Source organism: Pinus tabuliformis, chromosome J (genome assembly GCF_031772625.1).
Source record: "Pinus tabuliformis cultivar Carrire ecotype Pingquan chromosome J, CPIR1, whole genome shotgun sequence".
Lineage (NCBI taxonomy): Eukaryota > Viridiplantae > Streptophyta > Pinopsida > Pinales > Pinaceae > Pinus > Pinus tabuliformis.
Genome location: NC_142295.1, coordinates 64,582,615 through 64,601,671, shown reverse-complemented (window position 1 = coordinate 64,601,671; position 19,057 = coordinate 64,582,615).

Genomic DNA, 19,057 nt, shown 5'->3' with positions numbered 1-19,057 from the left:
GAAATATTTGTGGAGAAATAGTCATTTTCCAATTAGGAAAAAATTGTGCAAACATAATTGGTGACTATATTGGGAAGGATATCATTTATTTATCCTCATCCCTTTACAATTTCTTGGTTCCTTCTATTTTATGAGAGTTATCTCATCATTTCTACCCATTTTATGTCCTTTCTCGGTCATATCCTATTTGATTGATCATATATGAGCTTGAATTTTTGAAAATTCTCACTCAAGGATATCATTGCTCTATTATTTTGCTAGTAGAGTGACTTTTTTATAGTCATCACTCTCTACAGATTGTAGAGTAATATTAGATTTTTTATATCATATTTCTCACTTAGATAGAGAAATTAGGTTTGTATGATTCCTATTTGATTGATGTTTGGGTAGTTAATTCCTTATTTGAACTTATGTACATAAACATTTTTCCACATCATATCTAAACAATTTGGGATGATCTAGGACTATCTTGCCTCCTTTGAATTTCCTTATGTGTTTAGATTATTGAGTGGTTTTTTGGGTGATAGGTGATATGAATAGGGTCTTGAGTGTCTAGAAAATGATCAAGTTTATTTATTAGTACTTTTGTTTTTATCAATTTTACCAAGAAATGTCATGGAAAACTCAAGTTTGTTTGAAACAATAATTAATACTAAGAGGTGGATGAATCAATATTAAGGCTAATTTTAACTAATAATTCTAATTATTATTTTCATACAACCTTGGCAATCACGATGTGAGAAACAATCATCATAACATGTGTACCAAATGAAATCGTCACATAAATATACACAACAATATCATGAGAAACAAACAAATGGAACATAGAGGATTTAATGTGGAAACCCAAAAGGGAAAATCCACCAATATTTTTTTTATTATGATGTATAGGAACTCCTTCTTTATTACATCATATGTATTTATGAGCCACCACTCAGTAGAAGCATCTACTCCCTTAGATTATTTTCTAGCATCCACTAGCAGGAAGTACCAACTCCCTTCTTCAATAGACATTTGATCAGCTTACTACAAGAATTGACTAAAGCACTAAATTCTTGGATTATTTTCAAGAACCAACTTCCAAGAGGAACCAACCCCCACTCTCTCTTTAAATATCCACCAAGATCAAAGCACCAACTCCCTATTTTGTAAGCTCCAATCCGCACTCAATAAGGAAATTAATACTATGTTTTTTCTCTTACACAACCCTTATATTTTCCAAAACTTGGCACTTTATTCTCCTCATTACCATACACTTATCGATTTTCCCTTTGTTCTCATTATCAACCTTCACTTCACTCAACGCACTCAAAAAAAAGTCTTCTACACATTTTGATCACTCTACAACATCACACTCCACTCGTCTTTTGGCCCTCACACACTCTACATATCATCTCTTGTATTTGGTTATTCCATATTATCTCTCTGCCTCTCTCAACAAATCTCTCCAACTCACTTAGTTGCACACAATACTCTGTTCTAATCCCCCACTATCTAAATAAGTGTTTTTGTGTTTTGTCCCTTTGTAACACAAGGATTGATGTTGGAACTTTTGTGATTCACTTTGTCTAAGCATGTACTTCAATATGGATTGTTCTACTTGGGGAAGTTGTTGTTTAGTAACATAACTCCAACATTTCTTGTTGGGCACATAAATTATTTGAATTGATAGCTTGAGTATGGGTAGAATTTACTCAACTAATAGGAATAGGCATGGTCTTTATTGCTTCTTTGTAAGGCACAAAAGACTAGAGGAGAATGATCTACAATGTGCCATAATAATTCTTAAATTATTTGGTGTGGGAGCTCTTGCCTATAACTACACTATTGTATAAAAAATTTTCTCAAGAATGGCTCCCCATGATGTGGACTTTGTTTCAATGTGAAGAGCCATACCTAAAGACATTGGCCGCTACCAGCTCCATTAAAATTTTGTATCAATCTAAATAATGTTGTTCCCATGCTCCTTGACTACATCTCGAACTTCACCATTAGACTTAAATCCTTTGTGTGAGTGACGAAGTGTCATGACCTTTGAACAAATATTAGAGGCACTCATGCCCTCAATAGGCTCCCATGCCTTGAACTCTTTGACACCTTTTCTCCATGCAACCAATCTTGATGACCATGGGAAATACAACTGGAGCACTGCACTTCATGTCATTGATTTAGCTCCTTCCCTTTAAGTTTTGGCTTCATATGTTTGAGGGGATAGGACCGAGTTCTTATCTGAAAGGGGGCTTAATAATTAAGACTCTAGAACAACTTAGCCTTATATGATTTAAACCTCAGCCTATGCACTTTTCACGAAATATGGCAGATAGTGCCAATGTGGTTGTTGAATTGTTCATACTTGTTTGGACATCCCAAGTGGTTCATAGCCACCTTTGGAATAATTTCCAACTACAAAGGGACTTCTTCCAAAATCAATATTATTGATCATCTGGAAATGGACCAAAAGCTTTGTTGAATGTCCACAATCCATTTTTGTAACAATCCTACAATTGTTGGAGAAATTAATTCCAACCACTTGTTAGGTGTCATATATAATTTAGTTTAGTCCAGTTCAGTTGAGTTATAGTTGAGTTACAATTTAGTTTTTAATTATTGTTGTCTCCTATGCGTCTCTTATATAATCTATTTAACTATTTGAGAATATTGAGAAGTGTAGTTCACCCGACATTTTTCAATATTTACCACCAAGGCTCAAAACACTTCTTTTCATTTCAATAAGCCTAAAGTGATTTGTATACTTCTCAAAGGCCCTCAGTCACATAACATAAAAAAACCACCATAGAACTGATACCTGGGCACAACTTTGGTCACTTGATAGGAATGTTAAGTGTCGTGAACATCTCCTTCCCTCGAGCTCATTATCTTTGCCTTTTCAAATTGTGCTCCTTAGTGACTCCTTTCAAAAGAACTGGGATGAGGTGATGTGTTCACAAACTCCCAAGAAAAACTTATTTTCGAAGAACTGTCAGGAAAGTTTTTGTCCATAACTTTATCTCATTGGTTATTTCTTATGGTGCACCTTCAATTACCTTTGGGGTGACATCAGTGTTAGGATGTCATGTGTTGCTATCATGTCTTCCACCTTTGCAAACCTACCATGTGTCCTATCTCGACCGGTGCCATTTATCACCCAAAATAGGCCCACCTAACCATATGAAAATGCGAAATTTTCATGCCATGTGTCATCCTCCTAGATTTCCATGTGTCCCACGACTTTAGGCTGTTAATGTCATGCTGACATCATCCCAAGCCTTTGGGTATCTTTCGTCATCTACCATCATGGCTGCCACATGTGCTCCATGTCATCTAGGTCATCCAATGAGATTGCGCCACTTGTACTTATACCATTGGTCCATGCCGTCACCAGTAAAGATCTGGAAGGGGTGTCTAAAAATTGTGTTTTTTGTTGAAATCATGTTATAAAAATTTAGGGTAATCGATGTGAATTCTTCATTGAAACCACTTTATGACAATTGTTATGAACATTTTTGTGCCAAACTCATCTACCTGGAATTTAAAACATGACCTCCACTTGTAACTTCCAAGACTAAAACATCATGGTTACATGTTATTATGGGGCCACCATCTCCACTAACTCTTAACCATTGTTATTTATTTTTCTACCACTTTAGCTCGCCACCTCATCCCACTCACACATCACCTTGGGACTTAGACTTGGGCCACTCTTGAAAGCTCCTAGGAAATAATTGTCAGGGTTACATGTTATCATGGAGCCACCAGTATTGTTCCAAAGAACCTTTGCGTACTCCCTCCTAAGCTTGAGTCTAATGTTGCCACATGTGCTCCACTCTCCACTTTTTCCATCCAGTAACCCCAAAACTTTGGTCATGAGCCACTCTTGGAAACTCTTGGGATTAAAGGGTCAGGGTGGACCATTGAGCCTATGAAACCCTACCTTGGATAACCTTCTTAGCCCTTCCCACCTACAATCTTTGACTAAGCATAAAGTTTGATACTCGAGGTCTTTTTTTGACTTCAACATACCATTGGAAAGGTATTTTCGAGAACTATCCAACTTTTCTACTTCTAGGAACATCTATGTTGATCTATTTGGGTATAAATTATCTTAAATCCTAGGCAACCTAACCACCATAACAATAATATTTATACCATCTTCAATTGCCCTACTACTATGATGGTTCTCTACTAAAGACTGAAATAACCCTAAAACTCCTCATGAGCTTGAACTCCATTCACATCAATTCCAAACACATTATGCATTTGCACATCAATTCCAACACACTTGATTTCACCTACCATCCTAACAATGTCAACTATCCAAAAACATCGCCCTTTGGTATTGATGGCAACACCACATTACTCCACATTTATGGCCACCCCTCATGATACACCCAACAAACAAAATGATTCATTATTCCTTTGTGGTTGATGCCTTTATATCGGAGGTTTTCATTGACATTTATCTCCCTTGTAGAGGCCACCAATAGCTTTCTCTCCCCCTTTGACATCAATGGAAAAAGGGTTATAATCTACTTCTCTCCCCCTTTCAATTAATGTATGCTCATTATTATCTTTTTAAGGGAGGATACCTCTTGTAATGGGAACTCTTTGAATTCCGTTATCCAAACTTAGCTACAATCAACATGAAAAATAACTGTTGAGTCAAATTATAGCATTATAATTTGATTAAACATAAATCATCAACTCGGGCAGGTAAGCTTGTGAGATGCATGCAAAGTATATGCAGGCCTAATACTGTAAGTGGTGATTAATCTAATTAACCAGTCATACAAAACCAATGGCTCTTTCTCGCATTAATCACTTAGCAGTAAAGACTATAGAGTGGATCGAACTTCCCTCTACAACTCTTAAGATTGTTGATGATGATTAGGAAAAGATATAAAAATCACTTACAACAAATTAAGAAATTCAATCAACATGAGAAATCAAATCTTCATTACTTGAATCCCACACATAAATAGAAACTAATTCATTTCATCTAGTGCTGCCGATATATTAGAAAGAGTACACTAGCTGTAAAAATGAATGATTACTACATAACAGAAATGAAATGCATGAAAACTAAACTATGGGAGTTGTGAGCAAAGCGGCCCTCCCTTACTCATAACCCCTTCAAATTAGAGGAGCTTGCTCACTGCAATGGATAGAACATATATCTTTATATTAATATGAAAATATAGTCGAGTACAATCTGATATAAATTTAGTGTTGAAAGCAACCCAACACTCTAACAAACCCCTATCATCGAAACTAGGACATAATTTATACATTAACAAAGCCCATATATGGCTCGAAATAAAGGATACTACTAATCTAAGACTTAGGCTAATATATCTCTTACAATATATCATTTTTAGCCATACTAGGTCTAATCCATGACTAAAAGCATGGATTAGATGTAAACTTGTTGCATGGTTGTAGCTGTTCCTCCAAATGGCCAACAAGAGAAGACTTTTGAATCTGGGCGGTGTTATTGGCATATCTGAGAAGGCCAATAGGATAATAGCCATATGTGATATATTCCCTGCAAAAGCCATGTTCCCGTTGGACTTAAATATCCATGGAATATGGCTAACTTCTGATGTTGCGGTAGGAAATCCATCTAGTTATAGGAAATCCATGACTGCAGGAAATCTGGAGTGTCTGCTGGAAATAAGAACGCACAACTATTCTGCAAGAATTATGAGTCTGTTTCTAAATCAAAGCAATATGCACAAGAACTCGATATTAGGTTGCATGGTAATAAAATTATGAACAACTAGCTATGGAATACTCAAAGCTAAGGTAAAAGATGCTCTTTAATATTAATTTGCATAGCTTCAGGCTATGGCACCCTTTTGGAAAAAACATAAGTATTATAACCAAGATAGGCATAGTAGGGGCTAAAGATAGCCAAAAAGTGAGAGGGAAAGTATAGAAAAAGGTGTCAAAATTGGGAAAATCCAAGCCCCAACATCTCCCCCACACCTAAGTCCTTGCATGCCCCTTATGCAAGAAAAACTATTGCGTATCCCCAAAAAAGAAAAAGGAAATCATTCCTTATCTTGAGCTGCATCTACTGCAACCAACTGATCTGCTACCTCCTCCAACTGGTTCAACTGCTTACCGCTATGTTCTGCAAGAATTTGACCCTTGTACAATTCATTCTTCTTTTTTAGATGATCAATCTTAGCCTACTTCCTTTTCATAATTTGGCCATCTTTTGGACCGACTATTCATGCTCCTTCTAGATGCGTAGATTGTTTTCCTTCAGGGTCTCATTTTCCTTTCTCAAATCTCTCTCCAAAATGGTGAGCTCGGTGATGATTTCTTCCAATTCCTACAAAGATTGTTCTTCTAAGGGGTTACTTCCCCTGCCTGATATCCTTGGAGAGATTTAGAGGACCCGAGGTCATCCTATGCTTGTTGTTCCTCTTTAGTGTTATTCCCGCTTCCATGCAGTGGGGAGTCCTGAACGGACATCGCTTCCTCACCAGTAAACTCAACTGACTCAATCTTCTCTTTCTATTTGGGTGGGCCATGGTGTTTCTCCTTTTTCTTATCCAGTATCTTGGACAATACTTCTGCATCCGCGATATCTTTTATTACCAACTGAATAACCTGGCTTTTGGTAAATATTTTTGCCGAGGTGGAAGTACCGTTCTTCGACTTGAGCTTTTGGCCCACAATCTCCCCTGTCATAACCACCTCCTCATCTTTTTCTGCTTCCTTCATCTATAGCATGAGGGTCTGAGCCTTCTTCTTATTCTTTGGTTTTTCTTCAGGTTTCTTCTCAATGGGCTTCGAAGATCTGAGGCCATCCTTTTTTTCCTTCTTTAGCAGTGGCTTCTAAGTCTGTGACTTTTTCTTTGCTTTTTCTGTTGGTTTTTCTTCTGTATACTCTAAAGGGTCATATTTTTTATCCTAATCTCTCCCTTTTATTTGACTCCATGTGTTCACAGATTTTTCTCCAATTTAGCTGTCAATCCTTCCTCCATAGAATCTGAGGAATCAGAATCATCATTCTCTGTCTTAGAGCCTAAATCTACCTCAGGCTAAAGGAAGGTAGGTCTAAGGTAACATCAAACCATGCTTAACCTGGTAGCTAGCCCTACCAGGTCAGGAGAGGGCCCTCTCCTTGTCAATCTCAATTGGAATATTGGCAACTAGGGCTTGAGATGATTGAAATGAATGCTGATTTTAGGCTAGGTATAGTAGAATATGGTTTCTAGTTTGATTTTAGGTTTCGGTTGTTGGATCAATTGGAGAAGGTAGATTGGATTGGGAAATCAACTCAGGGATACAGTCATGTCCTGTGGGGTAGGGTAGACAAGAGCTTATGTACTAGCAAAGGATTGAGATGGTAGAGTAAGACTGCTGAGGAGTTGAGGATGGCACAAGAAACTATGAATCCTCTTCAAACAATGAGAACATTGAAAACTAAATGCATTCCCAAGACAAAGCACTGTAAATCTAGTGTATTTTGTCTATTCACCTTAATTCATTTAGTTTAGAAGAGAGAGAGAGAGAGAGAGAGAGAGAGAGAGATGTGGATACATATAAAACATCATAAAAACTAATTATAAAGAAGAAAAAATACACAAACTCACTGTCACAAGAATCCCACAAAAATAGCTGTGAAACCTCGTTTAATTCCTTGCCAAACTGCTGATACAAATGTTTAATGAGTCCAACACTTCTACCGAAGTCCAACCTTTACAATTGAATCAAAAAGTACATGATATAGGCAAGGAAACTACTCAAGCTAGCTATCATGGTCGAATCCATGAGAAAAGGAGTGGTTTCAACCATATCTAAACTAAGAACAGGAATATAGGCAGTGGAACAACTTGCCTCTAAAACTAAGGAAACCAATTCATTCAGCTCAAAACCACCTTTGAATTGATGTATCTACCCTATTAAGTGTTTTACATCCATAATTACATCAAGTTACATAATTTACCATGCTAATTTCACCAAGAGAGCAAGAAAAAAATCAAATGTAGAGAAAGCTAGGTGAAATCTGGAAAATCAGGCAAAACTAGCAAAATTCATCCTATGCGCAACACCACTGATCCTATGCAGAGTGCTTTTTCTAGGCCAATTTTGGAAGGCTTCCCAGAGTCAAAATCAGGTGCAGGATAGCTTGTTGGAAATATTGATGAGTCTAATTTCTATAACAACTTGAATTTCTAAATTTGGAGTCCATTTTCCCCTCCAAAAATTGATTCTCCCAAGACTGCTTCCTGTGTGGAAAAAAAGTGGTAGAGAGGGCACTTTTTGGGTGTTTTTTGCCCTTTTGGAGACCTAGAACTTGTCCAAAATTATCAGCCATTTTTGAGCTTCCATATTTTTCCATGTTGATTCCAAAAATATAAACTTTTTTTTCAAGAAAGTGTCCCCAACAAAAGCGCAGCGCTGGTGGCATTGCACACCTATTGAAAAAGCCTATTTTTTTACATTAAAATTTTCAAAATTGACAAAAATTTCTCCAAATTTCTTGAAATTTGGCATGATTGACCCTTGTTAAGTGCTTTGATGAGCCAATGATGCTTCAGCCAAGATCTTGAGTTTATCTTTCTCTTTTTTGCTCCTCAAAGCTCTTTTTAGCTTATCCTTTAGCCTCTTCACCCTTGTTTTGCAAATCTTGTTCTGGGTTAGGTAGTGATAGGCCATATGGCACAGCATTTTCTTCTCTTTGTTGGCTTTCTCAAGCATCTTCTCAAGGTGAATGTTCACCCTCTCCAACCATGATTCTCGGTCAGCCTCAATTTCTTGCTCAAGGGAGGTCATCTTGATCTTTCTTTTCTTTGCCTCTTGCCTATTTTCCCTAATCATTTGCAGCTCCATAATAGTTTTCTTATCTTCCAGTTGCTTGTTTTCCTACTCAAGATAGTTGATGATCCATTTGGCCTATTAGCTCTGCTATATAACAAGGATTTTCAAGGGTCAGGGATGAGCTTGATCTGCTTGGTTCTACTCAAAAGGAAGCTCATAATGGTCATCTTCCCTTTCTTTTTCCTTCTACTCCATTTTCTCTCTGCCACCTCCATTCCTTTATTTTCCCTTCTAAACCCGAAATAGCCCCTTTGCCTTTAAGCCCCGAGTGCAAAGGCCTAAAACCACCATAGAACCTCATCCTTATAACCTTGTGTGCTCATAAACCCCTCTCTTAATCTTAGCTATTGATTTCGTCCCGCCAATCCAACGGCTCCTGTCGCACCCAATGAAGCAACATGCATAATCAAATCCCCACCATCAGATCATCTCCATTGAGATTTGACGGCCTTCGCACTTATCGCGCCTACAACTCACCCGAACATTAGTGTGCGATGAGAGCAATTTTTCTCTCTCATTCGCTGCTATGTGTTGACCGCTGAGTGGAATCACTCGGTCTTGTCCTTTTACCTCTTTATGCCTGAAGGCAGTGCGATCAATACTATTTACTTCCTAACCTATCCACCCACCCTTTAAAATCCCACACAACTTCATTGCCCGATCACCGTTCGGTCTATCTGCCCAAGATCCAACAACCCTCATTCACCCCGCACCCACCTCCGCCGATATTTTTCGTCGAGCCATCTCTGCCATCCATTTCTTCGATCTGACAGCTAGCCTTCCCCCTCATCCAGCTCATCCACTCGCCCATGTAGTCCACGTCCCTTGACCACTCCATTTGCTCGAAGGAGGAAGGTGACCAGCTTACCAGTACCAGTCGCAATTGCTCCCCAACAACCATATTTAACAAATAGCATGGCAAAGGGTGAAAAGGATAGAGCATGACCCTGTAGCTTCATTTATTAGTTATGGAATTTCACTGGTACGAGCACTCCAACTGCCTAAGAGGACAACACAGCTCCTGCAAATATCAGATTCATCCACTAAAGCAAGAAAACACACTCGAAGACTCCATCAGGCAGTTAAATGTAGTTGGTGATCAATTATGACCTCTCCATACCTAAATGGATAAGAGCCCCTGTAATGTAAAATCTATAAATTCCTCGAAGAAAGATGTAATTAGGGTTGATGGTTGGCATTTTGATGTAAGGTTCAATTTCTGGAGACTGTAGATATTTTGTCACTTGCAGCGTCTCGTCTTCATTTTCAGCTAATACAAGCTTCTTTTGCTGTTAGCTGCTCACTTTCCATTTTCCTTTGTTCTAAGTTGTGCCTGATATGCTGTGTTCTTGAGCTCTGGATATTTAGCATTAGAATCGCTGTCATCCTATCTCTATGTTAAAATCTTGTATGCATCATTGAATAGGTGGTCCAACTTTCTTTCTATTTAATGTAGGAGAGTTGTCATCTGTGCATTAGTATATTAGATTTGCAGACTTCTTTACTGGTTGTAGCTGGCCATCACATGGTCTTGTGCATCTGCTGGTGTGGTCAGTATTCTCCATATTCACCCAATCTCTAAACTGTGAGTAGTTGGTGGTCCAAATCCTTGTAGTTTGGGGGTGTTCACGCATGTCTGGAGTTAAACAAAGTAGAAGTGGTTATCTAGCTTGAACAAGCGTCATTCCTTCCATTCATCCAAATTCAACAATAATTTGAATTTATATGTTATCAGGCATCTCCGAGCTACAACCTAGGAGAGTTTCTTGGAATCCTAACATATTGGCGCTGTTTCCAGGGAGAGGAGATTGAAGCTCAGCTTCCTTGGGAGAACGACACAGATCCAACTTTGATGATAGAAAAAGGTTGGACACATTTCTGGTTGTAATCATCTATCTAGCGACTCTACTAGAGGAACAACCTTTTGGTGACTCCACATTATAGTTATGGCTTAGTTTGTGAGGCATACTCGGAGAAATCCTCAGAAATCACAAGCTGACCCAGTGCCTGACCCTAAGAAGATTGTTAAGCAGAAAAATATCATTCAGAAAGGAGCATCAGGATCAGGTAAGCCTAAACAATCTTATGTATCTCTACAAGAGAGGCTTGTAACTGAGCATGTTCATTTTGAAGATATAGAGCCTAGCATTTTCAGTGAAGAAATACCCTCAGAGATTCATAAAGCTCCTTGTTCAATAGGTTCCCCTTTGGATCTCAGTCCAAAGAAAAACTCCCCTGTCGTCCATCATATTCCTTTGTCCCTGTCATTTATTTCTCAGCTCCCTACCTTTCAAACTGCCAGTACTCTTCCATCTATTCCAGTCATGGCAGGCCCACAAGCACCCACTAAGATGGAAAGAATCATAGCTACTAGGTATGGACCCCTGGTCTTGCCTATTCCTTTGAATGCCATGCCTGCAGGAGAATATCAGAAATACATGCCTAAGTTTACTGGTACAGAGGGAGTAACAACTGAAGAGCACCTTGAGTCTTTTTATAACTATGCTGATAACCTAGATATCAGTGAAGATGATGTATGGATGAGAGTGTTTGTCCAAAGCCTTGATGGGGAGGCTAGAAAATGGTTCAGAGAGCTGACCCCTAAGTCTATAGCAGACATTGAATCATTAGATGGTGTGTTTTTAAAGCATTGGGGAGATAAGAAAGACTTGCTATACTACCATACTGAGTTTGGCAACCTCAAAAGAGAAAATGGGGAGTCATTGCCTGATTTTAATAAGAGATTCAATTGAATGTATAGCAAGATACTAGCTGAAGTAAAGCCTACCCCCACCTCTGCCAAACTCACCTATGCTGATGCCTTTGATTCTGATTTCTGCCTACTATTAAGAGAAAGAAGATGTGCCACTCTTGCTGAAATGCAAGATGCAGCCATAGAGGTGGAATCTAATATCATGGCCATAGAGAAACTCAAGGGTCATGCTGATAGAAGGAGGTAGAGAGGTGAAGCTTCTTCCTCTTCTTCATCTTTAGAGCCTAAAATAGACAAAATGACAAAGATGATAGAGTCATTGGCTGCTGAAATATCCAAGTTGAACATTGAACAGAGTCATGGGAAAGCAAGACTGCCTAGCACATTTGCTCCTAGAAATCTGAATCGATTCAGAAGAGCAAATGAACAATTGCAAAACATTTAGAGGGGAAAAGAGGCCAGTGAAGAACAAAGGGTTAAGGCTCCTTTCCAAAAGGTAGTCATGGACGAGGAATAGTTTGATGAAGAGGATGAGATTCATTGCATGGAAGACAAGGGCAGTGCTACCTTTTTGACATTGGTTGCCTATGAAGAGTCATTACTCAAAGACCAGACCAGTCAAGAGTGGGACAGAGAAGTTGTTCTTCAGACTGATGAACAACAAAGATATAATCTGAGGTCAAGAATGAGTAATGTCAAAGAGAATCCTACCCAAAGAGATGTTGGCCCCACAGATCAGTAGAGCAGCAAGTAGAAAAAACTAGCAGCTGATCCAATCATCCTCAAAGCACAAGCTCAAGAGGTAAGAGGCCCTGACAAGTCCCCTTCCCCTTTCAGCTTTGAATCAGAAGTCTAGAAGTTAAAAGTATCTGTACCTTTGATAGAACTTGCAAAGAGTGAGGTCTTTAGAAAGCCTATCCTTGAAGCCCTTGAGATAAAAGCCTCACAAGCCTCCAATGACTATATGAATTTGCAAGATGATAAAACTGCAGTTGTGCTTAGCCCAATGACTGAACCCTCTGATAGTAGCTCCCCATCATTTTATGTCTCCTTGACCATTCATGACAAAACCCTCCACAACTGCCTATTGGACACAGGTGCCAGCCATAATCTAATGCCCAAATCTATCATGGAAGCGTTAGGCCTTGACATCACCAGACCTTATCATTACTTATTCTCCTTTGATGTAAGGAAGGTGAAATGTATTGGATTAATCAAAGACTTGGCTATCACCCTAACTCAGTTGCCCATGTAGAGCATGATGATGGATATTGTTGTAGCAGATGTCCCCCCAAAGTTTGGCATGCTACTTTCCAGAGGGTGGATTAAGACGTTGGGTGGGACATTACAAAATGACTTATCTTATGCCACTGTCCCAATTTTTGGAGGGGAAAGCAGAAGGCTATACTAGGAAGCTTAGCTGGCCTATATCATCAGTGATGAGAAGAATCCCTCTAATCATCCCATCTCGCTGTGGACATTGATTTTGGAGCATGTATTCTCCAAATTGAAGAATCCCAGAAGGCCTCGATGCAGCTCAAGAAATCAGCAGGCTAGGCCATGGAAGAGCAAGGAAATTGGGTTTGGGATATGTTCTTTAATGGAGCATGTTCAAAGGAAAATGTAGGAGTAAGAGTGGTGCTGGTGTCTCCATAGTAAGAAAGCACACATTTGTCTTTTAAGCTTACTTTTCAGGTCACCAACAACATAGTAGAGTATGAGGCTCTGATATTAGGGCTTAAACGCTACAAAAGACAGAGGGATCAGAGACATAAAGGTGTTTGGAGATGCTGATCTCATCATTCAGCAAGTGAACAAAACGTTCCAAGCAAGGCACCCAAGGCTGAAAGCATACAGAGATGAGGTATGGAGACTCAAAGACTCTTTTAATAGTTTTTGTATCTCATATATCCCTTGAGTCAAAAATAAGCTTGTTGATTCCCTTGCTGTGTCTGCTACCATGTTCATCCCCCCATGCCCCCAAGATTGGCTTTTGAAGTCCAGATAAAATATAGACCATCATTGCCAGATAATGTCCAACATTGGAAAGTCTTTGAGGATGATGATGAAGTAAATAGGTTTCTGCAAGTCATTGATGAGTTCACTAAAATGCAAATTGATCAAGAGAATGAAGCCTTGGAGGAATGCCCCTAGCCCCAGCTAAATAACAGAATTGGCCAAGACAACATTGTTCAGTTGCCTAGCAATTATATACCTAAAGGCCTAGTTCCCCTGGAGAAGTTGTTTGACCAGAATGATGTGCCTCATAAGCCTGCCCAAAAAGAAGATCAATCTACAGTCCATAGGCATAACATAGGGAGCCCAGATCATCCAAAATATATAAATCTGTCCACCCATCTGTCTACTACCCAAAGTTATGAATATTGCACCTTGATGAAGCAATTTGCTGATGTCTTTTCTTGGGAATACAGTGACCTTAAAACTTATGACAAAAAGATCATCCAGCACAAGATCACATTGGATAAAGACACCATTCCTTTCAAGTAGAAGTTGAGACCCATAAATCCTTTACTCCTTCCTTTGATTGAAAAGGAAATCAAGAAGTTGTTGGCTGCCAAAATCATAGTCCCTCTGAGATATTCAAAATGGGTAGCCAACTTGGTAGTGGTGAGGAAGAAAAGTGGAGAAATCAGGCTCTGCATTGATTTCAAGAACCTGAACAAATGCTCTAAGAAAGACAACTATCCTCTACCCAAGATGGAGCATTTGCTACAGAAAGTCTCAGGATCCATAGTCATGTCTTTGTTGGACGGATTTTCAGGGTATAACCAGGTTGTTGTGCATCTAGATGACCAAGAAAAGACTTCTTTTACCACTCCTTGGGGCACCTTCATGTACTCTAAGATTCCTTTTGGGTTGATGAATGCTGGAGCAAACTTTCAGAGAGCTATGGATATAGCATTTGTAGGAGAGAAGGATAAGTTTGTCCTTGTCTACCTAGACGATATAATAGTATACTCCAATAGCCATCAAGATCATATGCGGCACTTGAATAAAGTGTTTCTAAAGTGCAGAAGGTTTGGGATATTAGTCAATCCTAAAAAGTCACAATTTGCTTTAGAAGAGGGCAAGTTGTTAGGACACGTTGTCTCTACTACAAGTGTCAAAATTGATCCAGAAAGAGTGAAAGCAGTACACATCTTGTCTGTCCCAAGATCAAAGAAGGACATCTAGTCCTTTCTGGGCAAAATAAATTTTGTAAGGAGGTTTATTCCTAATTTTGCAAAACTTGTAAAACACATCACCTCCATGCTAAACAAGGGGTCAGAAATCAAATGGACCGATGCAGCGAGAAGATCATTTGAAGCCATAAAAAGAGCCATTATGGAAGCTCCCACTTTGATTAGCCCAGACTATAGCAAGGAGTTCCATATATTTTCGTTTGCCTCAGGCGACACCATTGCAGTAATTCTATTGCAGAAAGATGATGAAGGTTCAGAGCATCCAGTGGCATTCTTCAGCAAAGCCTTAAGGGATGTTGAACTGAGGTGCTAGAGGTTTGAAGGAAAATAGCAACTGAAGTGTTTACCCTTGAAGCCAATTCAAGCTACTTGCCCTTTTCAGCAATGGGCTTTAGATTTCATGGGGGAAATTAATCCACATTCTAGTGGCCAGCACAGATGGATCTTAGTAGTCACTGACTACTTCACTAAATGGATTGAGGCCATCCCTACTAGGAAAGTTGATCACCACGTGGTCATAAAGTTCTTGACAGAGAATGTCTTCACCAGGTTTGGCTGTCCACATAAATTAGTTACAAACAATGCAACAGCCTTCAGGGCAAAAGAATTGGTGGACATGTGTGACTCAATGGGAATTAAGTTAGTTCATTCCACCTCATATTACCCTCAAGGAAATGGTCTAACAAATTCTTCCAACAAGAGCCTGATAAGGATAATCAAAAAACTGCTGGAAGACAACAAAAGGAACTGGGATACCAAGCTGAAGTATGCATTGTGGGCTGACAGAGTGACTACCAAGAAATCCATAGGGAACTCTCCCTTTAAGCTGGTTTATGGCACCGAGGCTATATTCCCCATTAATTTAACCCTCCTTGTGGCAAAGTTCTTGCAGGAGCAGCAGAATGAAGAAGATGACATGGCAAGGAGGATCAGTGATATGGTAGAAGTGCATCAAATCAGAGATCAATTGGTTGAGAGGTCTGCAGCATATCAGAAGAGAATCAAGGAAGCCTTTGATAGAAAGGAAAAGATAGACAGTTTTCAAGTTGGAAACTTGGTTCTTAAATGGGATGCATTGAAAGAAAAGAAAGGAAACCATGGGAAGTTCGATGCTTTGTGGACCAAAACTTTTATTTTCACTTAGATCCAGGGGAACAATACTTTCATGCTGTAAAGTGTGGAAGGAGAGATAGTTTTTGATGGCCCAGTTAATGGGCGATGTTTGAAAATTTATGTTGTTTAAGGTCTTCATGCCTTAATGTTGTAAATATGTTGTTTTATCAATCTTTAGCGTAAGACTTAATTAGACTCCATGCCCAATGGAACACTAGGAAATTTTACTGATCGGGTTTCTGTAGGAAAGGTAATGGTCTGCAGTTCTTGAGACCTCACAGGGAGGATCTCAGCCCCAAAAGGAGCCAGTGTTAGCTCTGCTATATAACGAGGATTTTCAAGGGTTAGGGATGAGCTTGATCTGCTTGGTTCTGCTCAAAAGGAAGCTCATAATGGTCATCTTCCCTTTTTTCTTCCTTCTACTCTGTTTTCTCTCTGCCATCTCCATTCCTTTATTTTCCCTTCTAAACCGAAATAGCCCCTTTGCCTTTAAGCCCTGAGCGTAAACGCCTAAAACCACCATAGAACCTCATCCTTATAACCCCGCAAGCTCATAAGCCCCTCTCTTAATCTGAGCCGTTGATTTCCTCCCACCGATCCAATGGCTCCCGTCACACCCAATGAAGCAACCTATGCAATCAAATCCCCACCGATAGATCATCTCCGCCAAGATCTGACGGCCTTCACACTTATCACACCCACAACTCACCTGAATGTTAACACGCAATGAGAGTGGTTTTTCTCTCTCATCCGCTGCTACGTGTCGACCACTAAGTGGAATCACTTGGTCTTGTCCTTTTACCGCTTTATGCCCGAAGGTGGTGTGATCAATACCAGTTACTGCCTAACCTATCTTCCTGCCCATTAAACTCCTGCGCAGCTTCATCGCTCGATCACCGTTCGATCTATCCGACCAAGATCCAACGGCCCTCATTCACCCTGCTTCCATCTCAGCCGATATTTTTAGCCGAGCCATCTTCGCCATACATTTCTTCGATTCGACAGCTAGCCTTCCCCCTCATCCAACTCGTCCACTTGCCCATGCAGTCCACGTCGCTTGACCACTCCATTTGCCCGAAGGAGGAAGGTGACCAACTTACCAGTACCAGTCGTAGTTGCTCCCCAACAACCATATTTAACAAACAATATGGCCAAGGTGAAAAGGACAGAGCATGACCCTGTAGCTTCATTTATCAATTATGGAATTTCACTGGTACAAGCACTCCAACTACCTAAGATGACAACACAACTTCTGCAAAGATCAGATTCATCCACTGAAGCAAGCAAACACAGTCAGAGACTCCATCAGGCAGTTAAATGTGGTTGGTGATCAATTATGACCTCTCCATACCTAAATGGCTAAGAGCCCCTGTAATGTAAAATCTATAAATACCCCGAAGAAAGATGTAATCAGGGTTGATGGTTGGCATTTTGATGTAAGGTTCAACTTCTGGAGACTGTAGATATTTTGTCACTTGTAGTGTCTCGTCTTCATTTTCAGCTAATACAAGCTTCTTTTGCTGTTAACTGCTCACTTTCCATTTTCCTCTATTCTAAGTTGTGCCTGATATGCTGTGTTCTTGAGCTCTGGATATTTAGTATTAGAATAGCTGCCATCCTATCTCTGTGTTAAAATCTTTTATGCATCATTGAATAGGTGGTCCAGATTTCTTTCTATTTAATGCGGGAGAGCTATCATCCTGTCTATGAATTAGTAGATTAAATTTGCAGACTTCTTTACTGGTTGCAACTGGCCATCACATGGTCTTGTGCATCTGCTAGTGTGGTCAATATTCTCCATATTCATCCAATCTATAAACTGTGAGTAGTTGGTGGTCTAAAGCCTTTTAGTCTAGGGGTGTTCATGCATGTCTGGAGTGAAACAAAGTAGAAGTGGTTATCTGGCTTGGACAAGCATCATTCCTTCCATTCATCCAAATTCAACAATAAGTTGAATGTATATGTTACCAAGCATCTCCGATCTACAACCTAGGAGAGTTTCTTGGAATCCTAACATGGCCCTCTGAAGGTTAAGTGATAAGGCTTGTATTTCAACTTCCTTCTCTTTGATAATCATGTCCTTGAGTCTTGAGCTTTGAGAGCCCAAATCAGTGACATCTTCCTCAATCAAAATAAAATCTCTAGCTTTCCCTTCAGGAAGGACCTCCTCATGCATCTTTTGTTTCCCTTTGTCTTTGCTCTTTGATTGCTGGCCAACCTGTATAGTTGGAGAAGAAGGCAAAGCCCCTTTCACCCCTGGTGAAGATAACATTTTCCTAAGGTCTGGTGAAGAAAATGAGACCCCTTCCACCTCTGCTGGAGATAGTACTCAGCTGGCAGCAGCAAAAAGCCTCCTAGTGCCTCTCTCATAGGTGACAAACATCGGCACACCTGTAGTTTCAGTCTCATGAACATGAACACCTAGCTGTCTTGGTGGCCCTCCTTCCTCTTGTGACACTGATGGAATCACCTGAGGGCCTTTGAAAATATCATGGGCAATAAAGGTATCCCATAGTATGTTCAACAAGTTTAGCTGATGCAAGACAACAATTTTAATCAGTGCGATGTGGTAAATGCTATTGAATTGTTGAGGAAAAGGTTTCCTTTGCACATAGTGAGCCAACTTCTCATTATTCTTGCATATAAAGTATGGGAGGTTCATCATCCTTACTCTTGTGAAATGCATCAACAACCTGATATGATATGTATATAGGTGGGAAAACCTTCCTTCACAGGTGAAATACTTGATGATGAGTTTCATGAGAGGAGCATAAGTGTTCTACAAGTATTTGAAAGGAAAAACCCTGCTGATTTGCCTATGATATCTAGCCTTACTGTAAGGCTCATAATGTTCTCTGTCCACATGCTACCCCTTTTTCCACTGTTCACCTACATTAGGGATGCCTGTTGCTGCTAAAATGGTGGCAGGTGTCAAGGTGAAAGAGACACTAGCAAGGTTCACCTGGCCATTGTGGAGATGAATAATAAACAACCTAGCAAGCTCATGATGAAATTTCACCCTCTCTACCATTTCACAAAACTGATAACAAGACTGGTGTTTAAAGCTAGTTACAACAAGAGGGAAAGCAAGTAATTCTGTAAGAGTGGTAGGCTCCTCCCGGATGACCTTTCCCCCTTTGTGTGGATTTCTTGGTACATGAGCTTCTCTGAAAGAATCGCTGAAAGTTTCCTC